General features: G+C 36.7%; 1 pseudogene; it reads left to right on the top strand.

Moving 5' to 3' along the window:
* The first annotated feature begins 20,783 nt into the window (after nucleotides 1-20,783).
* LOC113276786 lies at nucleotides 20,784-20,883 on the top strand (annotated as a pseudogene).
* Nucleotides 20,884-21,536: the final 653 nt, after the last annotated feature.

Consider the following 21,536-nt stretch of genomic DNA (forward strand, 5'->3'; position numbering starts at 1 on the left):
TTATAATATAATGCTGGTTAAATGTTTAAACTCTTATTTCAATCACTGAAACTTTCTTAGAGGATGACAATAGCCGTTTTCACACACTATTAGCATCAAAGAAATTTTCAAGTTATTGAAATAATCATAACGAAACATTCCAAATCTACACCAAATGATTGTATCACACAAACCATGTAAGGTGCTACTCGGCGATTTTCACATGATCATCTTTTGACTTCGTTAAGAATATAAGATGAACTTGGTTGAAGCGAAATCTTACCAACACGTATTTAGAGAAATATGTAAGCGAGTTAAACTCAACTCGAAACAATAAATTGTTCCACATATTCAAAAACTACCCAACATAATATGTGCGCCCCAATTATTTTGCAATCCTCACCGCATTTACTAGGGCCTCTTGGTGAGGATGCACTTCCAACACAATCAGGTTGTGTTAACGTGAACAAAATTTTGCTCACCACAGGTATTTAAAACAAAATCATGCATGGACTCTAGGAATTTAACAACTTCCTTGAAATTTCAATAATTGTTACATACCTTTTTAAGATGTTATCCCTTGTCGAACTCGTGTCTGGGAGATCCTTATTAATAGCACTCGTTGCTTTATTGATCTTCTTTGGTACCCATTTCTGAGCAGTTTTTGGAGCAACATATTTCTTTTTCTCCCTAATATAATTATGAAACTTCTTGGGGGAAATACTAGAAGAACTGATATTATGAGACTCGGTTTTTCTCCAGTTTGGAACGTCAGATCTTGTCATCTTAACAGAATCAGATATGGCTTTATCTCGTTTAAGAAAACTGCAATTCCTTCGCAAGTGAACTGGTTTTCCACAATAAAAGCAATGTTTAGTATAATGGAAAAATTTATGTTTAGTGTTACCTGAATGTGTATGTGCTTGCTTTGGAGCTTGACAGAATTTCCTCTTTTCGTCATCGGCAGTTAGTAGAGATACTTCACTTTTGTCAACCGTGGAAGGTTTTTGTCGAGAAGAATCTTTAGCTCTGATGAATCTTACCTCTTTGCAGATACTAGGAGCATTTATTCCTTTATAGCCCAATCCTCGTGTATCACGATGAATTCTACATGCTCCCAATATTGAGATTAATTTATCTGAGCTGCTATTTCTAGACAAACTCTCTTTTAAGCTCGATCTTTCTTCTTCTAATCTTTTGACCTTTTCAAGCGCAATAACAAGATCATTCTTGGATGATTCACATTGAACTTTGATATTTTCTCGTTCCTAATCAAATAAGAAGTTCATCTCAATGTTCTCCAAGTTATCTAGCTTTGCTTGAAGAGTAATTTCCCGATCTCGACTTCCGGCAATTTCTTCTTTAAGCTTTTGTATTTCGTTGAGATAATCTCTTGCACCAATAGAATAAAGTTGGTATTGCAAGTCTTTGTTCCGACTACGAAGTCTGTCATATTTAACTTTCTCACTGAAAATGATGCTTTCAGCTTCCGGGAGTTTCTGATGACATTACTTAAGAAGATTATTAGCAACTGGATCTACATGGAACACTTCTTCATCAGAATCAGTATCCGAAAGAATTTTTCCAGAAGCTAATGCAATATCTCCTGCGTACTCTTGGTGATCATAATATTCAGGTCCATCATCAAGAGTATGCAAAGCTGCTGCATATGTCGGTTGTCTACGGCTCCAGCTAGGACATTCCGAAGAAAAGTGCCCGAAACCACGACAGATAAAGCATTGTACATCATCATTAGAAGATGTTGTAACTTTAGAAAAACTCTTTTTCTTGTTTCTTAAGAGTTTTCTAAATTGTCGTGGAGTGTCTGCAGCTTTAAAAGAAATTACCTCTTTTCCAGACCGGTGTTCATTATCAGAGATCTTTAACTTTTCAACAAGGGTATTTATGGAGAGTTTAGGAAGAACGTTTGCTTCTTCAATGGCATGTTTCTTAGACTCGTATCTTGATGGTAGAGACCTGAGAATTTTTCACACAATAACTTTCTCCGGAATACTTCTTCCTAATGAATATGAGGAGTTAACTATTTAAGAAAGTCTTTGGTTAAACTCATCAAAGGTTTCATCATCAGACATGCGAAGGTTTTCCCAGTCAGAAGCTAGATTTTGAAGCCTCGCTTCTTTCTCTGCAGCATTCCCTTCAAATACGGTTTTTAAGATATCCCAAGCATCTTTAGACTTATAACATGTAGTCACGCGGTGCTGAAGATCTGGGATAATGGCATAGATGATAGCATTTAATCTGTTAGAACTTTTCTTTGCAACAAGAATCTCAAGATCATCATAATCACCCATATCATTTGCGACAGTTACACCGTCTACTGTAACTAATGGAGGATTATAGCCTTTAACAATACGAACCCATGATTGAAAATCTCGCGCTTGTATAAAAGCACGCATAACAATTTTCCACCCTAAATAGTTCATGCCATCGAAGGATGGCGGTACGTTTATATAGATAACACTTCTGTCCGTAGAATCAGATTGCTATAAACACAGACTTATGAGGTCTTAGCGTGTTTGCCTGCTCTGATACCAATTGAAAAAGCGGGGGTCTAACAACCACACCCAATATTTCGTTCGGCAATCTGAATAGACAAACTCCAATATACTTTCAACAGAATCAACTAGACATTCAGACTCAATCTAGAGAAAAGTATATCAAAGAGTTTATATCTCAATTCAATCTGCAATCAACAAATAGGAATTTACGAGCCCTAATGAATAAGAGAAATAATTTGGACGGTATCACAAACCAATATCCAAGTGTCAATCAATTCAATCAACAACCCAAAGGTTGGATTCAAGAACTGATTGAACTTAATGCACAACCTGTGATATTTTTATTATATAACAAAATATAATGCGGAAAAGAAATAACACAGACACCAGAATTTTGTTAACGAGGAAAACTGCTAATGCAGAAAAACCTCGGGACCTAGTCCAGAATAAACACACACTGATTATAATCTGTTACACCAATTTCCTACTACCTATTCGGACTAGATGTAATACCTGTGCACTTATAGAACTCCTAGAATAACATCGATTCTCTTTAGGAATTCTTCTCATATAACTTCTAGAAGAACACAAATTCTCTTTAGAACAGAACAAAGTTCTCTTCAAAAGATACGACAACACGGTTGATATTTTTTCGATCTTTTGTTTTCACAAAACACCGAATTGATTTCCCTTTATATGTAAATGGAAATCAAGGTTTTGGAAATATTGTGTTTGTTTTGATAAAAACAATTACTAGTTAAAAGTAATATCAAAAAAAAATTGTAGATTAGGGTTTATTATACTCTTCAAAAATAGGAAGAGAAACCTAATTATTCTACAACAAGAACAACTAGAATAAATCTAGAGATATATTGTTTAAAACTTCTTAAGGATTTGTACGAGATACCTTAATCGAAGTTTTCTTTCTAGATTCCGATTTCGACTAACAAGTATTGGTATACGATCGAAAACTGATATCTATTAAAACCTAGGGTTTAATAGTTTTATATCAGAAGAGAAAACCTTAGAATAGACAAGAGGTGAAAAACCTATATTACAAGTTTTATAATCAATCACGAAGATTAAATCCAACTCGGCTTTGTGATCCCGAATACAAAGAATTTTATCCCACTCTTGTTCATGAAGAACATAAGACATGGAAAACAACCTTATGAAGCATACACCAATTTTCCAAATGGGATGAAAAACGTGTAGCACTCACGAACCCTTTATTTATAGTGAAAGGTAACTTGAAAGCTAAGCAAAGCTATTTTCCTTTTTCAAGACAGTCCTAATTTTGGGAGTCTTTCGTAAGTTACAACTCTTCCCAAAATAATTAAATAAATAATTAATTTAGCAAATATTGTATTTATGTGAATAAATCACAATTTATATTACGAAGGAATCACAAATACTTTAATATAGAAATAAAAAATGTTTGGGGTAATAACTATCTTGCCTAGATAAGGAAACATCAAAAACTTGACCAAAAATGCCTTCTAGTCACGTAATTGGGCTTAAGTCCGTGAACCGTTACAAACAGTTCGTGGATAGTTTCCTACTAGCGAACTGTAACAATTACAACAACACTTATAATTGTTACTTTAATAAATCACTCAAAACTTCATCCTATAACTCGGAATTGAGTGATTCTTGGCTCGTTGAGTTCGTAAGCTCATTCACTATAACATGAGAACCTTTCCAGGGATAAAGTTTATTGTCACAAAAGTCGTGGCTCAAATAACCTCGAGTATATATACAAAAATATACATTTACCGTCATAGGAATTGTTCCATAGAGTGAGCATTTTTTTCGATAGATTAAAAAGGTAGAATTGAACAAGAACCCAAATGAAATCAATTACCACATACCTTTGTTGATGAAGTCCTTGTTGATGTCTTCTTGTAGTCTTCAAACGTCATCCTTCAAGGATAGCTTCGATTCTACTTATTAGACTTAATCTAGTCCGAAACTATCTTTAGTATACTAAATCAAGAATGAATTTTGGCAACTAAAATTGACAACTAACTTGACATACCAACGCTAGTTGGTTCAACCGAACAATGCTCTAATAGTAATTTTTGCAAATCGTGGCTATAATGTTCATGAATTGATTTGAGTGAATCAAAACCGACTTTGCTTTAATCGTGTCTTGTATACTTATATAAGAATATAAACAATTGAACAACTCTATAACTAGTTTCATTTGAGTCATTTGAAATAGTCGGGATAAAGATGAACAAGGTTGATATGAAAGTGTCCATATGGCTAACTTTGGTTAACTATTGTTGAGCCAACCAAGTGTACACGTTTAGGTAGGGTTACCTGAAAAAGCGAAGGTCTAACAGCCTCACCCAATATTCCGATTAGCAATCTGTATGGACTAACTCCAATATACTTTCTAGAGAATCAACTAGACAATCAGACTCAATCTAGATAAAAAGTATATTAAGGAGTTAATATCTCAATCTATCGATTTGATCTTTACTCAAGCAAATGGAAATCTGGGAGTCTTTATCAAATACTAGAGAGATAAACTTGAATGGTACCAAAGACCAATATCCAAGTGTCAATCAATTTAAATCAACCACCAAAGGTTGGATATTCTAATTGATTGATCTTAACGCACAACCTGTGATATTTCAATTATATAACAAAATATAATGCAGAATATAAATAACACAGACACCAGAAATTTTTTTAACGAGGAAACCGCAAATGCAAAAAAACCCCGGTACCTAGTCCAAATTGAACACCACACTGTATTAAGCCGCTACAGACACTAGCCTACTACAAACTAACTTCGGTATGGAATGTATTTGAACCCTAATAAATATCACACTGATTCAAGGTACAGTTGCGCTCCTTACGTATCTGATCCCAGCAGGATACTACGCACTTGATTCCCTTAGCTGATCTCACCCACAACCAAGAGTTGCTACGACCCAAAGTCGAAGACTTTAATAAACAAATCTGTATCACACAGAAAAGTCTATGATAATAGATAAATCTGTCTCCCACAGATAAACCTAAGAGTTTTGTTCTGTATTTTGATAAAATCAAGGTGAATAGGAACCAATTGATAACCCAGACTTATATTCCCGAAGAAAAGCCAAGAATTATCAATCACCTCACAATAATCTAAATCGTATTGTAGCGAAACTAGATATTTGCGGAATCACAAACGATGAGACGAAGATGTTTGTGATTTCTTTTTTTCTTGCCCTATCGGAGATATAATCTCAAGTCAATTATTCAATTGAACTCATACGATAGAAAATGGCAAGATCAGATCGCTCAACTACAAGAGAAGTAGTTTCGTCTGGCTTCACAATCCCAATGAAGTCTTTCAGTCGTTAACCTACAGGGTCTCGAGAAGAAACCTAAGGTTAAAGGAGAGTCGACTCTAGCAAAACCAACTAGTATCACACATGAGGTGTGGGGATTAGTTTTTCCAGTTGCTAGATGTCTCCTTTATATAGTTTTCAAATCAGGGTTTGCAATCCAAGTTACCTTGGTAACAAAGCATTCAATATTCACCGTTAGATGAAAAACCTGATTTAACCAAGATAATATCTTTCAACCTTTAGATCGAAACTTAGCTTGTCACACACAAATGAAATGTATTTCATTTAGGTTTGAGTAACCGTACCTAAACGTGTACACTTAGTTGGTTTACAAATAGTTAACCAATGGTTAGCCATATGAGTACTTCCATATTAACCATATTCATCTTCTCACATAACTAGTTCAAATGACTCATAAGAACTAGTTGAAGAGTTGTTCAATTTCTTATGTCTTTATGAATAGACACAATTGAAACAAAATCGGTTTGATTCACTTGAATAAATTCATGAACAATATAGCCACGGTTTGCAAAGATTGCATTCCTTATTGATTTATTGTTTAAGTTCATGAACTTTCGATTTAAGAAATATAACCAAAATGGGTACGCGTACGAGTACGTGTACCATGGCTACCGGATTTCAGTTTAGAAACTCAGTAGAAATTTGCGGTCGAAAACTTCCGTGGGTACGCGTACGGGTATGCGTACCTAAGGTGACTGGTTCAACATTTTGCAAACTTATAAACTCAGCAAAAAATTTCGGTTCAAAAACTTCCGCTGGTACGCATACACAACCTGTCTCCTTCACCAATACCGTATGCACATATATGCACACACTTGGTTTCCGGCACATGGATTTATACACTAATGTGCTAACATACTATATATGCTTATATCCATAGTTGGTTACATAATCTCAAGTCTACATTTCAATCATTGAAACATTCTCCTATAATGTCATAACAGTCGTTAGTCACAACTATTGTCATCAAAGTTATTTTCAAGATTGAAACGTCATCATGACTTTCGTCATGGGTTAAGATGAAAGGTGGTTAAAGAGAAAGCTTACCAACACATATTTCGAGAAAAATATAGGCGAGTAAACTCGGCTCGAAATAACAATTGTGTATGTATGAAAACCATCATACTTATACGACTTTGTCTCAAGAGTAGGAGATAGAGTAGATAGACTTTTGAGTGATAGATAAGTTCAAGTCAAAATTCATGATGACGTTCTTCGTCTTCGTCTTCGTAAGTTGATCTCCATGGAGTCTGGAGCTCAAATACACTAAACTGTCCTAAACCGAGACTTAGCTATAAGTAGTATAAAAATCGAGACATATAGTTTTGACAACTAAAATTGACAAACATGCTTGAGATAGCAACGCATGCGAGTTCGACCGAGCAATGCTCTAACAATCTCCCCCTTTGTCAATTTAGTGGAAAAACTATCAATACATATGGATTACAAAATAAATAAAACTTTGTAGCTTCTCGTCCACATGCTTGATCTTCTTGGTGCTTCAACATTACTCAAAAACTTCATCTTTTCCAAGTACTCCCATGATTCCATAGATGTTCAATTCAGCATCATAGTTGTTGAAGATCCGTAGCCATAACAATGAGAAAACAAAAGCTCCCGATCATTGTTATACAGTGTCATAATATTATTACACAATATCAAAGTTCTTATATCACAACTTCTATAACAATACTATGGTGATATGTATCATTCCCCCTTAGTCAATACTTTCATCTCAACATGAAAACCACTCCCCCTTACATAATGATCTGTAAAACACGTACACCATATGTATTTGTAGTGTGAACTACATATTAATTCTTCCCCTTTTTGTCAATAAAATTGGCAAAGGTACGAAAACGAGATCCTAATGAAATTTCCACGGAAATACTTCAAGACCAAAGAAAAGTACATATCAACTTGTTTAGATGCAATCATAAAGCCGAAGCTAAATGCATTCATCAAGGAGTTTATAAAGATACAAGATAACCTCTAAAATATTCCACAACCGCACTCCCCACAAAGATATGGAAATTAAGCGCAAGTTCAAAAAAACTCCCCCCATTTGATGTCATTCACGAAAGAACAACAAGAGCGACCTTACTTTTACAGGAAAAGAAGGATTTTAAGATAACACTAAGGTACTTAGAAGATACATCTACTAGAAACAAATGTGCAATATAGCCTTACACCTCAAGATGTTCCAAACTCAATTTCCCAAAAGATCGAGATAATAACAGGGGCAAGAGTTATGGAAGACTAATGAACCAGTATGACACCAATAGAATGCCGTAAGTGTTGAAACGTGGCAGTATCTAATGGTTTGGTGAGTATATCAACTAATTGTTGTTCCGAGGGCACAAACTCCATATTAATGATACCATTTTCATAAATATCTCGAATAAAATGATACCTTATGTCAATGTGCTTAGTCCTTGAGTGCTCAACTGGATTTTCTGTTATGCGAATTGCACTGGTGTTGTCGCATAAGATTCTCATTATTCCAGTTTTGATTCCATAATCAGCAAGCATTTGTTACATCCATAGAAGTTGAGTACAACATGAGCCTGCAACAATGTATTCTGCTTCACATGTTGAGAGAGATTGTGAATTTCTTTTCTTGCTATGCCAGGCAACAAGATTTAGTCATACATAGTACAAACCCCCTGATGTAGTCTTTTTATCTTCAACACATCCTGCCCAATCTGCATATGAATAGGTAGTAAGATCAGTGTTAGTATCGAAGGTGTAAGAGAGACCATACCCTGCAGTGTGATTAATATAGCGTATGATCCTTTTTACAACTGCAAGATGAGACTCCTTTGGATTTTCCTGAAACCTAGCACAACAACCTACACTAAAACAATATCAGGTCGAGTGGCTATGAGATATAAAAGGCTTCCAATGATAGATCGATAAAGTTTTTGACCAACATTTACACCTTTATCATCTCGATGCAGTTTACTAGTCGTAGGCATAGAAGTTAGTTTAGGGGTAGACTTATCATGGCCAAATCTTGAAATAAGATCTCTGGCATATTTCTCTTGAGATAAGTAAATTCCATCCCTGTGTTGTTGAATTTGTAAACCCAAAAAGAATTTTAATTCACCAAATTTGCTCATTTCAAACTCCTTTCCAAGAGACACTTGAAACTCTTGTGCAAGTTTTTCCGATGTTGATCCATAGATGATTGATGTAGTTTTGAAAGTGATAAGTATAAGTTCGTTCAACTCGGACTTGTGTAGACTCGATTCTAGACTTAAATATTAAACCTAATAAATATATACAAAAAGATGATATCAATATCGGAGAAACTGGGACTTAGGATTCCACCAAACCTCATATCATGTGGTTCAACAATCAATTCTTAGACAATTATAGTTCTAGTTTATTGACTCTAATTCTTTGCCAGGGTAGATTTTAAAAAGATTAACTGTAAATCACTAGCATGATGCATCAAAAGCACCTAGACCAAGCATACATCGTCATACGACTTCACAACTAATTAAGAAAAATCATAAAACGATTAAATTAATGCAAAAAGTCATAAAAAAAATTAAACATAATTACCACACGCATGAAATATGGCTTTCTCCGCCATCCCAGTGTTGGGGTTTATCTCCTCACATTAATCACTTGCTCAGAATACATGCTTGTTGCTCAAAAGTTGATTAAAAGAGTAAAAGGTGTAAAGCAGTTGATTTGCAACAGCGTACAAGTGTTACAGATCTCTGGTACAAAGAGGAATAATGATTAACTGTTGTATGTAAACGTTACTGCTCTTCTGCTATTGAACAACGACACTGTTCTGCGACTGTTTTCCGTGCGTCAATGTTCTTCGCATTCTTGAGCTGTGCAGCAGCAGAAACAAAGTTTGATAAAACTCTGATTTCTTCTTCTCTGGCCCTCCTCAGGTCCCCAAACTCTCGACGCCCCTTCTATATGACCCAAACAATCTATTTATATCAAAAATACCAATTAAATCTCTCCCAAATCTTCCAAAATCTCTTCCCCTCTCTTCACGACAAAGTTGCGACAATTTCTTGTTTTAAAATTTATATGCGTTTCTGAGCTTTCCTTTTTATTCTAAACTCTTCCTTAGATACAAATCTTTGGGGTAGGTTTATAGCACTTTAATCTCTCTAAAATTCCCTAAAACAGGTCACACACGTGACTTTCCATATGTTTCTGTTGTGATAAAAATCCTTCGATTGAGCCCAGTCTAATCGATTTCAACACCCATATCAGATTCCTAGACCCATAAGGAGTCTATCCTATGAAAATCAGAGGTTTAATCGACCTCAAACTCCTCCAAATCAATAACCCTAATCTGTTCTTCACTGCCAAGATATTTCCCGCCAAAACTCATAATTCAAATGTAGAAGATGGTCGCCCCCTATCCAGAGTAGGGGTGCGATTAGCAGATGCCTGGAAATGGTATGACCCTTAGTAATTAGGTTACCCCTTATCCAAAGTGAGGGTCCGAATAGCAAATGTCCTCCCATGAACGCAGAAAACACTTTTCGAGCCAATTTCGCCGCAAAATCTTATTTTTCCAAAAACACCTACAAAGACATAAAAAGCCAAAATAAATACAAAATCGAGCACTAACAATATATACAATTGAGATTATATCAGACACAAAAATGTGTCTATCAAATACCCCCAAACCTATTATTTGCTAGTCCTCGAGCAAAAATAAAATAGAAATAAAATCCTAACTCACTGTCGCAGGCTTCGTCGATTGCATTTAGCGTATGCAATAAGCCTTTAAACCCCTAGGTGTCTCTAGTGGCGGAGTGTTGTCTCCGGAGGGCTTACCATAGGTATACCCAAAAAACCTTTATACTCCAGACCATAGCTATCTACATAGAACCTTGGAAGGCACTAAAGAATCTCCTTGGTTGGCATACTTATTGACTACATGAGGCAGTACCCTGATGTGAAATTACAATTGATGTACACGAGTTCGCACTCAAGCATACTAAAATTCATATGAAGTGACAGAGCTCTACTCAGATAGTCGCACTATGGACATCAATATCCGGAGTCAAAGCTAATCACATGGATAGATCAAGAAGATGGATATAGAAAAACATAGATGGTTTTGATGTTTACTAGGTGAACGGTGTTTTTCATATCTGTCTGAAGGCCTCCGCCAAAATGAAACTATCCTAATGGACTGAGATACTAGTCTGACTAATATCAACACACTGGCATATACAAGGGAACCAGTGATTGATAATTCTAACTCTAGGTCAACACAACTGGCATATACAAGGGTTCCAATGGTCGACTTAATTGAATTTATTCCAGTTGGTCTAATGGTCTGGTCTCAGTTTTTTTTTTTTTTTTTTGTATCTCAATCACTCTAATTCACCCTAGCATTAGTAACAACTTGAATCGTGAGCCCCACCTAATCACTTAGAGAAACATAGTTTAAAAACAAAACAAAATAAAAACAGAAGTGAAAAGGACTCAACGAGATATGGTGAAACTATCATGTTATTTCTAACACCTGAGCTCTGTGCTTTTATGAATAGACTCTTTAGATGTTTCCATCTAGTCAGATTGGTTCGTCAACTCCTACAAGCAAAATGCTTCCATCCACTTAGATTGGTTAGTGCCATCCTTAATAGGCATAAATTTCTAGGCTCTGGAGTTTAATTGTGCAACTAAAAAGTTTCTCCTATACCCCCAAACTTAAATCTAACATTGTCCTCAATGTTCTAAAGATCAAATTAAAAGCATGAACAAGGAGAAAATGTTACCATTTGAAACAAAAGAGATAAGGAAAGATATTACCAGTTGCATGAGAATGGGTTACCTCCCAAGAAGTGCTAAGTTTAACGTCTTCAGCCAGACTAAGAAAGGATTAGTCACCTCATAGAATCATAAAATAATAGCCGAAATATCTGTGGGTCATCAAAACCAAATAAAGCTATCACAAGTAAAAGGAATCTGCAACATGCCAAGAAAATGAACAAATAAAGCACACCCTTGTCTAGTTTCCTGTTTAAGACAACTACATCTAGTTGTGGTTCAGGTTCAGGATCTATAACTGGGTCTAAATAAAATATTTTCATGGGTTGCATTTCCTTATAGGTTAGATCCAATTGTTCAGGTTCTAGAGTCTGGAAAAACTCAAATAAAAACTTAGAAGCACATAATAATAACCTGAATAATTGAGGATCCTCTAAGTCAATCAGATCTGACTTACACAGCTGACCACAATGAGAGTGGTGATCTTCCTTAAACAAGTATGTCGACCCTAATCTCCTAAAGTAATTAGGTTTAGTCTCAAAACTTAATATTCTATACATTTGAAAATCAAACATTCCCACATTTGGAAGAAAAATATTTGGTGGGAAATCAAAGTCAATCTGGGTATCATAGCCTGGGTAAACCACATAAACCAGAGGATGGGTTTCTAATAACTGAAATTTCTTGTGGACATCACTAGGTTCAGGAAAACATGTACGAAGATAATCTTGTAAAATGGTTGAGGCACATATGTCAAGTCCCAAGTGAGGGACCTTTCTAAGAGTTAAATCACATGGAGAATGATAATCACCCCCAAACTTAGAGTTTTCAATGTCTCTAGAAAGACTAGTCACAACTTCCCTATTTCAAGGTCATCTAATTCATGAAAATGGTCAATTGATTCTTCTAAGTTAGGTAAATCCCCACTCATCTCGACGAGTTCATTTTATTTTTCTAAGTCTATTGTTTCTAAATCGCTAGACTCAAAATATACTCGTTCCTCTAAACCATTATTAGCTTCGTAATCAAAAGGAAATACTACATCATCTAAAACGGGGATATCTCTAGTCAAATCCTCGTCCTTTTCAATAGGTGAATAATTATTAAAAATTATTTGGATTTTAACTAGAAATAATATTATTATTAAGCTCAGTTGGAGTAGCAAATTCCTGATCACTCTGCCTATTTATTTCAAATTCTTCATCAACACTATCCTCATCATAATCATTATAATAACATGAAAATGGTTGAAACTCATCTAAACAACAAGTAGTGTAACCAATTTTATCCTCGTCATCCCGTTTATGCAAATAACTATCCTCATTTTCAAGGGTATTATTGGAGACACTGTATTGAAAATTAAGATTATTTCGTTCGTCTCAGCTATCAACTTGAGGGATTCCTCTATAGAAAGTTTTCTTTCGTCATAAACTAAGTTATTCATCTCAGCTATCCTACGTGTCGACTCTTCTAATTTCCTGAGAGACTCTTCTAAAGGAGAAATATAAGAATTTTGCTCATATGACCGGTGCGTATGTGGATAGTAATTGGGCTCACCATGGTATGGACCATAATCTTTGATGTGATTTGTAGATAGTGGTAAAAGTGGTTCGATTCTCAGACTTGTGAAGGATATTAATTAGACTTAAATTCTAATATTAAAATAGAAAACTCACTAAAAATTATAGCAAACTCAATCAAAGATGATATCAATACTAATAGAAACACTGAGGCTAAGATTCCACTATTTTCCAAGTTCAAAGTGATTAAACCAATACTTATATTTATGCAATTTTCTTGTTTAATTTGATTCTAAAATATTGCAACAAGTAGATTTTCAAAATTAATAATTGTAAATACCAAGTATGAAGCATCAAAAGTATTAAAACTAAGCATACTCCATCAAAATAGATCACAATCACTCAAATAAAAATCATATTTAATAATAGTTCAAGGCAAATAATCATATAATTATTGCAAATAAAAAGATAAAATATAATATACCACTTTTTTGTTGGAAAAATAGCTTCCTCTATCGCCTCAGCAATGTGGTTTAGCTCCTCATATTAATCATGATCTCAAAATATGTGTTTGTTGCTCAAAAGATGATTAAAAGAGTGAAAATTAATAACACAGACTGTTTGCAACAGTGTATTGGTGTTGCAAAACAGCTGTTACAATGGAACTGTTACAGCAAAACTGTTGCTTTTGTCGCTGATTTAAGACTGCCCTGAACAGCTTAATGTTCTTCAGCTGTTAAACAGTGACACTTTTATGCGACTGTCTACCGAGGGTCAATGTTCTTCAGCTGTTCATCTTCTTCAACAGCAGCAGCAGCAGAAATAGAGTTTGGTAAAGCTCTGATTTCTTCTTCTCTGGATCTCCTTAGGTTCCCAAACTCTCGACACCTCTTCTATATGACCCAAGACATCTATTTTATATCAAAAATACCGATTAAATCTCTCCCAAATCTTCCAAAATCTCTTTCCTTCTCTTCACGGCCAAGTTGGGACAATTTCTTGTTTTAGGATTTCTACGCATTTCTGAGCTTTCCTTTTTATTCTAAACTCTTCCTTAGATAGATACAAATCTTTGGGAAGGTTTACAACGTTTTAATCTCTCTAAAATTCCCTAAAACAGGTCACACACGTGACTTTCCATATTTTCTTATTGTGAGAAAAATCCGTCGATTGAGCCCAATCTAATCGATTTAAACACCCATATCAGATTCTTAGACCCATAAGGAGTCTATCCTATGAAAATCAGAGGTTTAATCGACCTCAAACTCTTCCAAATCACGATTTCCAAAATTGCTCTTTAACTACACTTTTTACCCGCCAAAATCTTTTTTTTTGAATGTTGAAGATGGTTGCCCCTTATCCAGAGTAGGGGTGTGATTAGCAACTGCCTGGAAATGGGATGCCCCTTAGTAATTAGGTTACCCCTTATCCAAAGTGAGAGTCCGAATAGCAAATGTCCTCCGGGTGCTTTCCGACAACTTTTCGAGCCAATTTTTTTTTCCAAAAATGTTTATTAGCCAAAAATACCTACGAATAAATAAAACACCATAATAAGTACAAAAATGAGCCCTAACAATATATAGAATCGAGACAAATCGGACACAAAAATGTGTCTATCAAATACCCCCAAACCTATTATTTGCTAGTCCTCGAGCAAAAATAAAATAGAAATAAAATCCTAACTCACTGTCGCAGGCATCGTCGATTGCATTTAGCGTATGCAATAAGCCTTTAAACCCCTAGGTGTCCCTAGTGGCGGAGTGTTGTCTCTGGAGGGCTTACCATAGGTATACCCACAAAACCTTTTTACTCCAGACCCTAGCTATCTACACAGAACCTTGGAAGGCACTAAAGAATCTCATTGGTTGGCATACTTATTGACTACAGGAGGAAGTACCCTGATGCGAAATTCCAATTGTTGTACACGAGTTTGTACCCAAGCATACTAAAATTCATATGAAGTGACAAAGCTCTACTCAGATAGTCGCACTATGGACATCAATATCCGGAGTCAAAACTAATCACATGGATAGATCAAGAAGATGGATATAGAAAAACATAGATGGTTTTGATGTTTACTAGGTGAACGATGTTCTCATATCTGTCTGAAGGCCTCCGCCAAAATGAACCTATCCTAATGGACTGAGATACTAGTCTGACTAATATCAACACACTGGCATATACAAGGGAATCAGTGATTGATAATCCTAACTCTAGGTCAACACAACTGGCATATACAAGGGTTCTAGTGGTCCACTTTATTGAATTTATTCCAGTTGGTCAGATGGTCTGTTTTTTTTTTTTGTTTTTTTTTTTTTTTTGCTTCTCAATCACTCTAATTCACCCTAGCATTGGTAACAACTTGAATCATGAGCCTCACCTAATCACCTAGAGAAATATAGTTTAAAAACAAAACAAAACAAAAATAGAAGTGAAAATGACTCAACGAGATATGATGAAACTATCATGTTATTTCTAACACCTGAGCTCTGTGCTTTTATGAATAGACTCTTTAGATGTTGCCATCTAGTCAGATTGGTTCCTCAACTCCTACAACCAAAATGCTTCCATCCACTTAGATTGGTTAGTGCCATCCTTAGGGATAAATTTCTAGGCTCTGGAGTTTATTTATTGCAACGAAAAGGTAACAAAAAGTTCTACCCCACCCCCAAACTTAAATCTAACATTGTCCTCAATGTTTCTAATCAAAGAACAGTACCAAAAATATAAGTAACATGAGGAAATAGTAAAGAGAGAAGTCGGAAAGATAGTACCTGGGTGAAGTGTAACCAAAAACCTACAAAAATATTATACAACATACAAAATCGCCTCGATGGTCAATCAAGGTAAACAGGGTCCTCCAGAGGGACCTCCTCAACATCACCTGTAGGAAAAGGCTCTAAAAAGGGCTTCAATCGCTGACCGTTAACCTTCGAAGAACTACTACCATCTGGTGTCTCAATCTCAACAGCGCCATGAGGAAAAACAGTACGGACCACAAAAGGACCGGTCCACCGAGAGCGCAACTTCCCGGGGAATAGATGCAAACGAGTGTCATACAGAAGAACTTTTTGACCTGGAGAAAATGACTTTCGTAAAATATTCCTATCATGCACAAGTTTCATTTTGTTCTTATACTCCTTAGCACTATCGTATGCATCTCTACGAATCTCGTCCAACTCATTGAGCTGGAGCTTTCTTTGAGCTCCTGCCTTGTCAAGTGAAAAGTTTAAGTTCTTAATAGCCCAATAGGCTCGATGCTCTAACTCAACAGGCAGGTGACATGCCTTCCAAACACTAAACGATAAGGTGACATTCCAATGGGTGTCTTAAACGCAGTACGGTAAGCCCATAAGGCATCAGTAAGCCTCGACGACCAGTCTTTCCTATTTGGATTAACTGTTTTCTCTAGAATACGTTTAATTTCCCTATTGGAAACCTCTACCTGACCACTAGTCTGAGGGTGATATGGGGTTGCTACTTTATGGGTAATACCGTATTGTTTCATTAAAAGAGAAAACGGTCTATTACAAAAGTGTGAACCTCCATCACTAATTATAGCTCGCGGCGTACCAAAACGTGTAAGTATATTCTCTTTCAAAAACTGGACTACGACCCTGTGGTCATTCGTTCTACACGGAACCGCCTCAACCCACTTAGACACATAGTCTACAGCGACAAGTATGTAAAGATAACCAAACGAAATAGGAAATGGACCCATAAAATCAATGCCCCACACATCAAAGACCTCAATCACTAAAATAGGGTTCAAAGGCATCATATTTCTACGGGAAATGGTTCCTAACTTCTGGCAACGCTCACAAGAAACACAATGACTATGGGAATCTTTAAACAACGAAGGCCAGTAAAATCCACACTGCAAAATCTTAGCAGCAGTCTTCTTAGCACTAAAATGACCCCCACATGCATGTTCATGACAAAAGGAGATAATACTAGACTGGTCACTCTCAGATACACATCTCCTAATAATCTGGTCCGGACAATACTTAAACAGATAAGGATCGTCCCAAAAGAAATGCTTAACCTCGGCTAAAAACCTAGAACGATCTTGCTTACCCCAATGTTGAGGGGTTCGACCAGTAACAAGATAATTCACTATATTTGCATACCAAGGTGATTGGGAAACAGAGAACAATTGTTCATCAGGAAAGCTATCCCTTATAGGAAGGGAATCACTAGGGGAACTAACAACTAGCCTAGACAAGTGATCTGCTACTACATTTTCTGCACCCTTTTTGTCTCTAATGTCTGGGGAAAATTCCTGTAACAATAGGATCCATCTAATCAATCTAGGTTTGGTATCCTTCTTAGATAAAAGGTATTTCAAAGCAGCATGATCTGTATAGATTATGATCTTAGAACCTAATAGGTAGGACCTAAACTTATCCAAGGCAAACACGATGGCTAAAAGTTCCTTCTCGGTAGTTGTGTAGTTCATTTGGGCATCATTCAGAGTTTTGCTAGCATAATAAATCACATGAAGTAATTTTTTTCTCGTTGTCCTAAACGACGCCTATAGCATCTGAAGAATCACACATAATCTCAAAGGGTAGGTTCCAGTTAGGTGCCTGGACTATCGGGGCAGTAGTGAGTAAAGTTTTAAGCTTCTCAAAAGCCTCTAAACAAGCATCATCAAAGACAAACTTAACATCTTTTGCAAGCAAATTGCAAAGAGGTCTAGAAATCAAGCTAAAATCCTTAATGAATCGACGGTAAAAACCTGCATGCCCTAGGAATGACCTAATATCTTTTACGGTTTTTGGGACCTGTAAAGTCTTAATAAGGTCAACTTTGGCTTTGTCTACCTCTATACCCTTTGAAGAGACGATGTGCCCTAATACAATTCCTGATTTAACCATGAAATGGCATTTTTCCCAATTAAGCACTAAATTTTTTTCCTTACACCTAGTCAACACTAATGTCAAATGATGCAAGCACTCATCGAAAGATGAACCAAACACTGAAAAATCATCCATAAAGACCTCTAAGAACCGTTCTACCATATCAGAAAATATGCTCATCATACAACGCTGAAAAGTTGCAGGGGCATTACATAGCCCGAAAGGCATGCGTCTATACGCAAAGGTACCAAAGGGACAGGTAAAAGTGGTTTTCTCTTGGTCTTCTGGGGCAATAACGATCTGATTATAACCGGAGTAGCCATCTAAGAAGCAATAGTGACTATGTCCAGCTAATCGCTAGCATTTGGTCGATAAAAGGAAGGGGAAAGTGATCCTTCCTTGTGACCTTGTTCAATTTCCTATAGTCAATACACACACGCCATCCCGTGGTCACTCGGGTTGGGATTAATTCATTATTATCATTCTGGACTACAGTGATACCTGATTTCTTGGGGACAACCTGAACAGGGCTGACCCACTTACTGTCTGAAATTGGGTAAATAATACCCGCATCTAACAACTTAAGCACCTCTTTTCGAACTACCTCTTTCATGTTAGGGTTCAGTCGACGTTGCATCTCCCTAGAAGGTTTGGAGTCTTCCTCTAAATGAATCTGATGCATACACACAGTAGGACTTATACCCTTAATGTCTGCTATAGTCCACCCTAAAGCTTCCTTATTGTCTTGAAGTACATTTACTAGCCTACTTTCCTGATCACTATCCAAATTGGAAGCTACAATCACAGGTAAAGTCTCAGATGGGCCTAAAAACACATACTTTAGAGTATCGGGTAGTGGTTTAAGGTCCAACTTTGGGGGCTCTTCTAAAGAAGGAATTAGGGTAGTCTCAGAAACTGGTAACGGTTCGAACCTAGCTTTCCATCTATCAGTGTCTAACACAGGGGTAGAATCTAATAGAGCATTCACCTGTTCAATAGTGCTATCGTCGTCAAAATCTAAACCAAAATGGGATAGACAACTTTCTAATGGGTCTTCAGACAAGATGTTTGGTAATGACTCCTGAACTAAGGCTTCTATCATGTTCACCTCCTCAACACATGTGTCATCTAGCTCATGAGGTTGCTTACTGACATTAAAAATGTTCATCTCCATAGTCATATTACCAAAAGATAAACTCATCACACCATTTCGACAGTTAATGATCGCATTAGACGTAGCTAAAAATGGGCGACCTAAAATCACAGGTATCTGGTTCTCTGGGTCAGGGACAGGTTGGGTATCTAGGACCACGAAATCCACTGGATAAATAAACTTGTCGACCTCAATAAGAACATCCTCGATAACACCTCGAGGGATTTTAACAGACCTATCAGCTAACTGCAGTGTCATCTGAGTAGGTTTCATTTCACCAAGTCCTAGCTGTAAGTATACATGGAATGGCAGTAAGTTCACACTGGCTCCTAAGTCAAGTAAAGCTTTTCTACCCGGAAGTTACCTATTGTGCAAGCAATGGTAGGAGAACCTGGGTCTTTGTACTTTGGAGTTGTGGTGTTCTGAATGATTGAACTTACGTGACTAGCTAAAAAGGCTTTCTTATGGACGCTAAGTTTTCGCTTTCGCGTACACATATCCTTAAGGAACTTGGCATAAGCAGGAATTTGCCTAATTGCATCTAATAAGGGAAGGTTTATGGTAACTTGCTTAAAAACCTCCACTATGTCATTAAAGTTCGATTCCTTCTTTGTTGGTACTAATAGCTGAGGAAATGGGGCTCTAGGCCTAAAATCAGACCTTTCAGGAACCGAATTCACATCATCAGAAACTTTATCAGTCTCTTCAGCTACTGGTCCTGAGAGGTGAATCCTGAGGGGTGAACTACAGTATGTTCACTATCGGGCATGGTTACCTTATTGTCTACAACTCTACCACTTCTAAGGGTTCTAACAACATTCAATTGATTCGATGGTTTTGCACCTAATTCATGAACTCCTCTAGGGTTGGGTTGTGTTTGACTAGGAAACTTACCTTTTTCTCTCAAAGAATCACTTATCAGACCAACCTGGGTTTTTAACTCGGAAATAGCCTGACTATTTTCTTGTCCTATCCTGTTACTAGCTTGTAGACTCTGTTCTACGGATAACTGGAATTTTGCAGTTTGCTGAGTTAACAAGGCGAGAGATTCCTCTAAACTTAGGATTTTCTTATCTGACTGATTCTGAAACTGAGCTAGTCCTGAAGGATTCTTAGTATAGCCAAAACCTGGGGGAGCATTAGAATTACTAAACTGACCTTGACTTTGGCCCTTAGACCACGAAAGGTTCGGATGGTTTCTCCAACCAGGATTATAGGTTTCTGAATATGGGTCAATCTTTTGACGGTTATCAAATCTAGTGTTATTATAAAGAGCATTGGCCTGCTCTTCAATATTCTGGCCTTCCCAAAAAGGCTCCACTCTACCACTAGTCTGGCCCACTTCTAAGGCTTCTAACCTTTTTGCTATAGCAGCAATTTTGGCATCTGATTCATAGCCTCCTTCTACCCTATTAACGTTTCCTCTACTTAAAAGAATTGTTTTCTGGGGTGCCCTACTATTTTCCCATTGCTGGGTTTTTTCGGCGATTTCATTAAAAAATTCCATCGCCGCATCAACAGTTTGGTTTTCAAATCCACCAGTGCATAGAGACTCAACCATGGTCGTTGTGGAATAATCTAAACCCTCATAAAGGATCTGAACTAGCCTAACCTTTTCTAAACCATGATGAGGACACTGGGATAATAAATCATTGAACCTTTCCAAATACCTATATAAAGATTCTCCCTCTTGTTGTGAAAATGTGCATATTTGCGTCCTAATAGACGATGTTTTGTGCCTAGGGAAAAACTTATTGAAAAAGGCAGATGTAAGTTGTTCATATGTCTCAATTGACTCGGAGTCCAAACTATACAGCCACGACTTGGCCTTATCTTTCAGGGAAAATGGGAATAACCTAAGTTTCAAAGCATCATCATCTAAGCCTCTAATTCTTAGAGTACTACAAATTTCCTCAAAATCCCTAACATGGTAATAAGGGTTTTCATTTTCTTTCCCTAAAAAATTGGGAGCATCTGTAAGGTCCCAGGTTTCAGTTCATAGGGTGCCTCCGTTTCAGCTAACTTAATACACGAAGGACGGGTAGTCCTAGTTGGATTCAACAAAGCTTTCAAAGTTGCCATTTCTGGCGCTATCGGAGCAACAGGATTCTCTCCTCAGTCAAAGAACGTTCAAAAACAGACTCTTCAAAAGCCGGACTTTCTAGATTAAGGTAATCGAGACGCTTCGAACTACTAGGTTTCTCTTTAACAAATCTACCTAGTGCGTCTCTTTTACGTTCAGGCATACAATAGAATTTTCTAAATTGGAAGGGTAAGCAAACACAGATCAAGGCCGACTCAACCAAATCAAACCTATTGATTTCTAGCAAACAAAAAGCATGATGGCTCCACTTAGATTGTTTCTAGACCAG

Source organism: Papaver somniferum, chromosome 4 (assembly GCF_003573695.1).
Source record: "Papaver somniferum cultivar HN1 chromosome 4, ASM357369v1, whole genome shotgun sequence".
Taxonomy (NCBI): domain Eukaryota; kingdom Viridiplantae; phylum Streptophyta; class Magnoliopsida; order Ranunculales; family Papaveraceae; genus Papaver; species Papaver somniferum.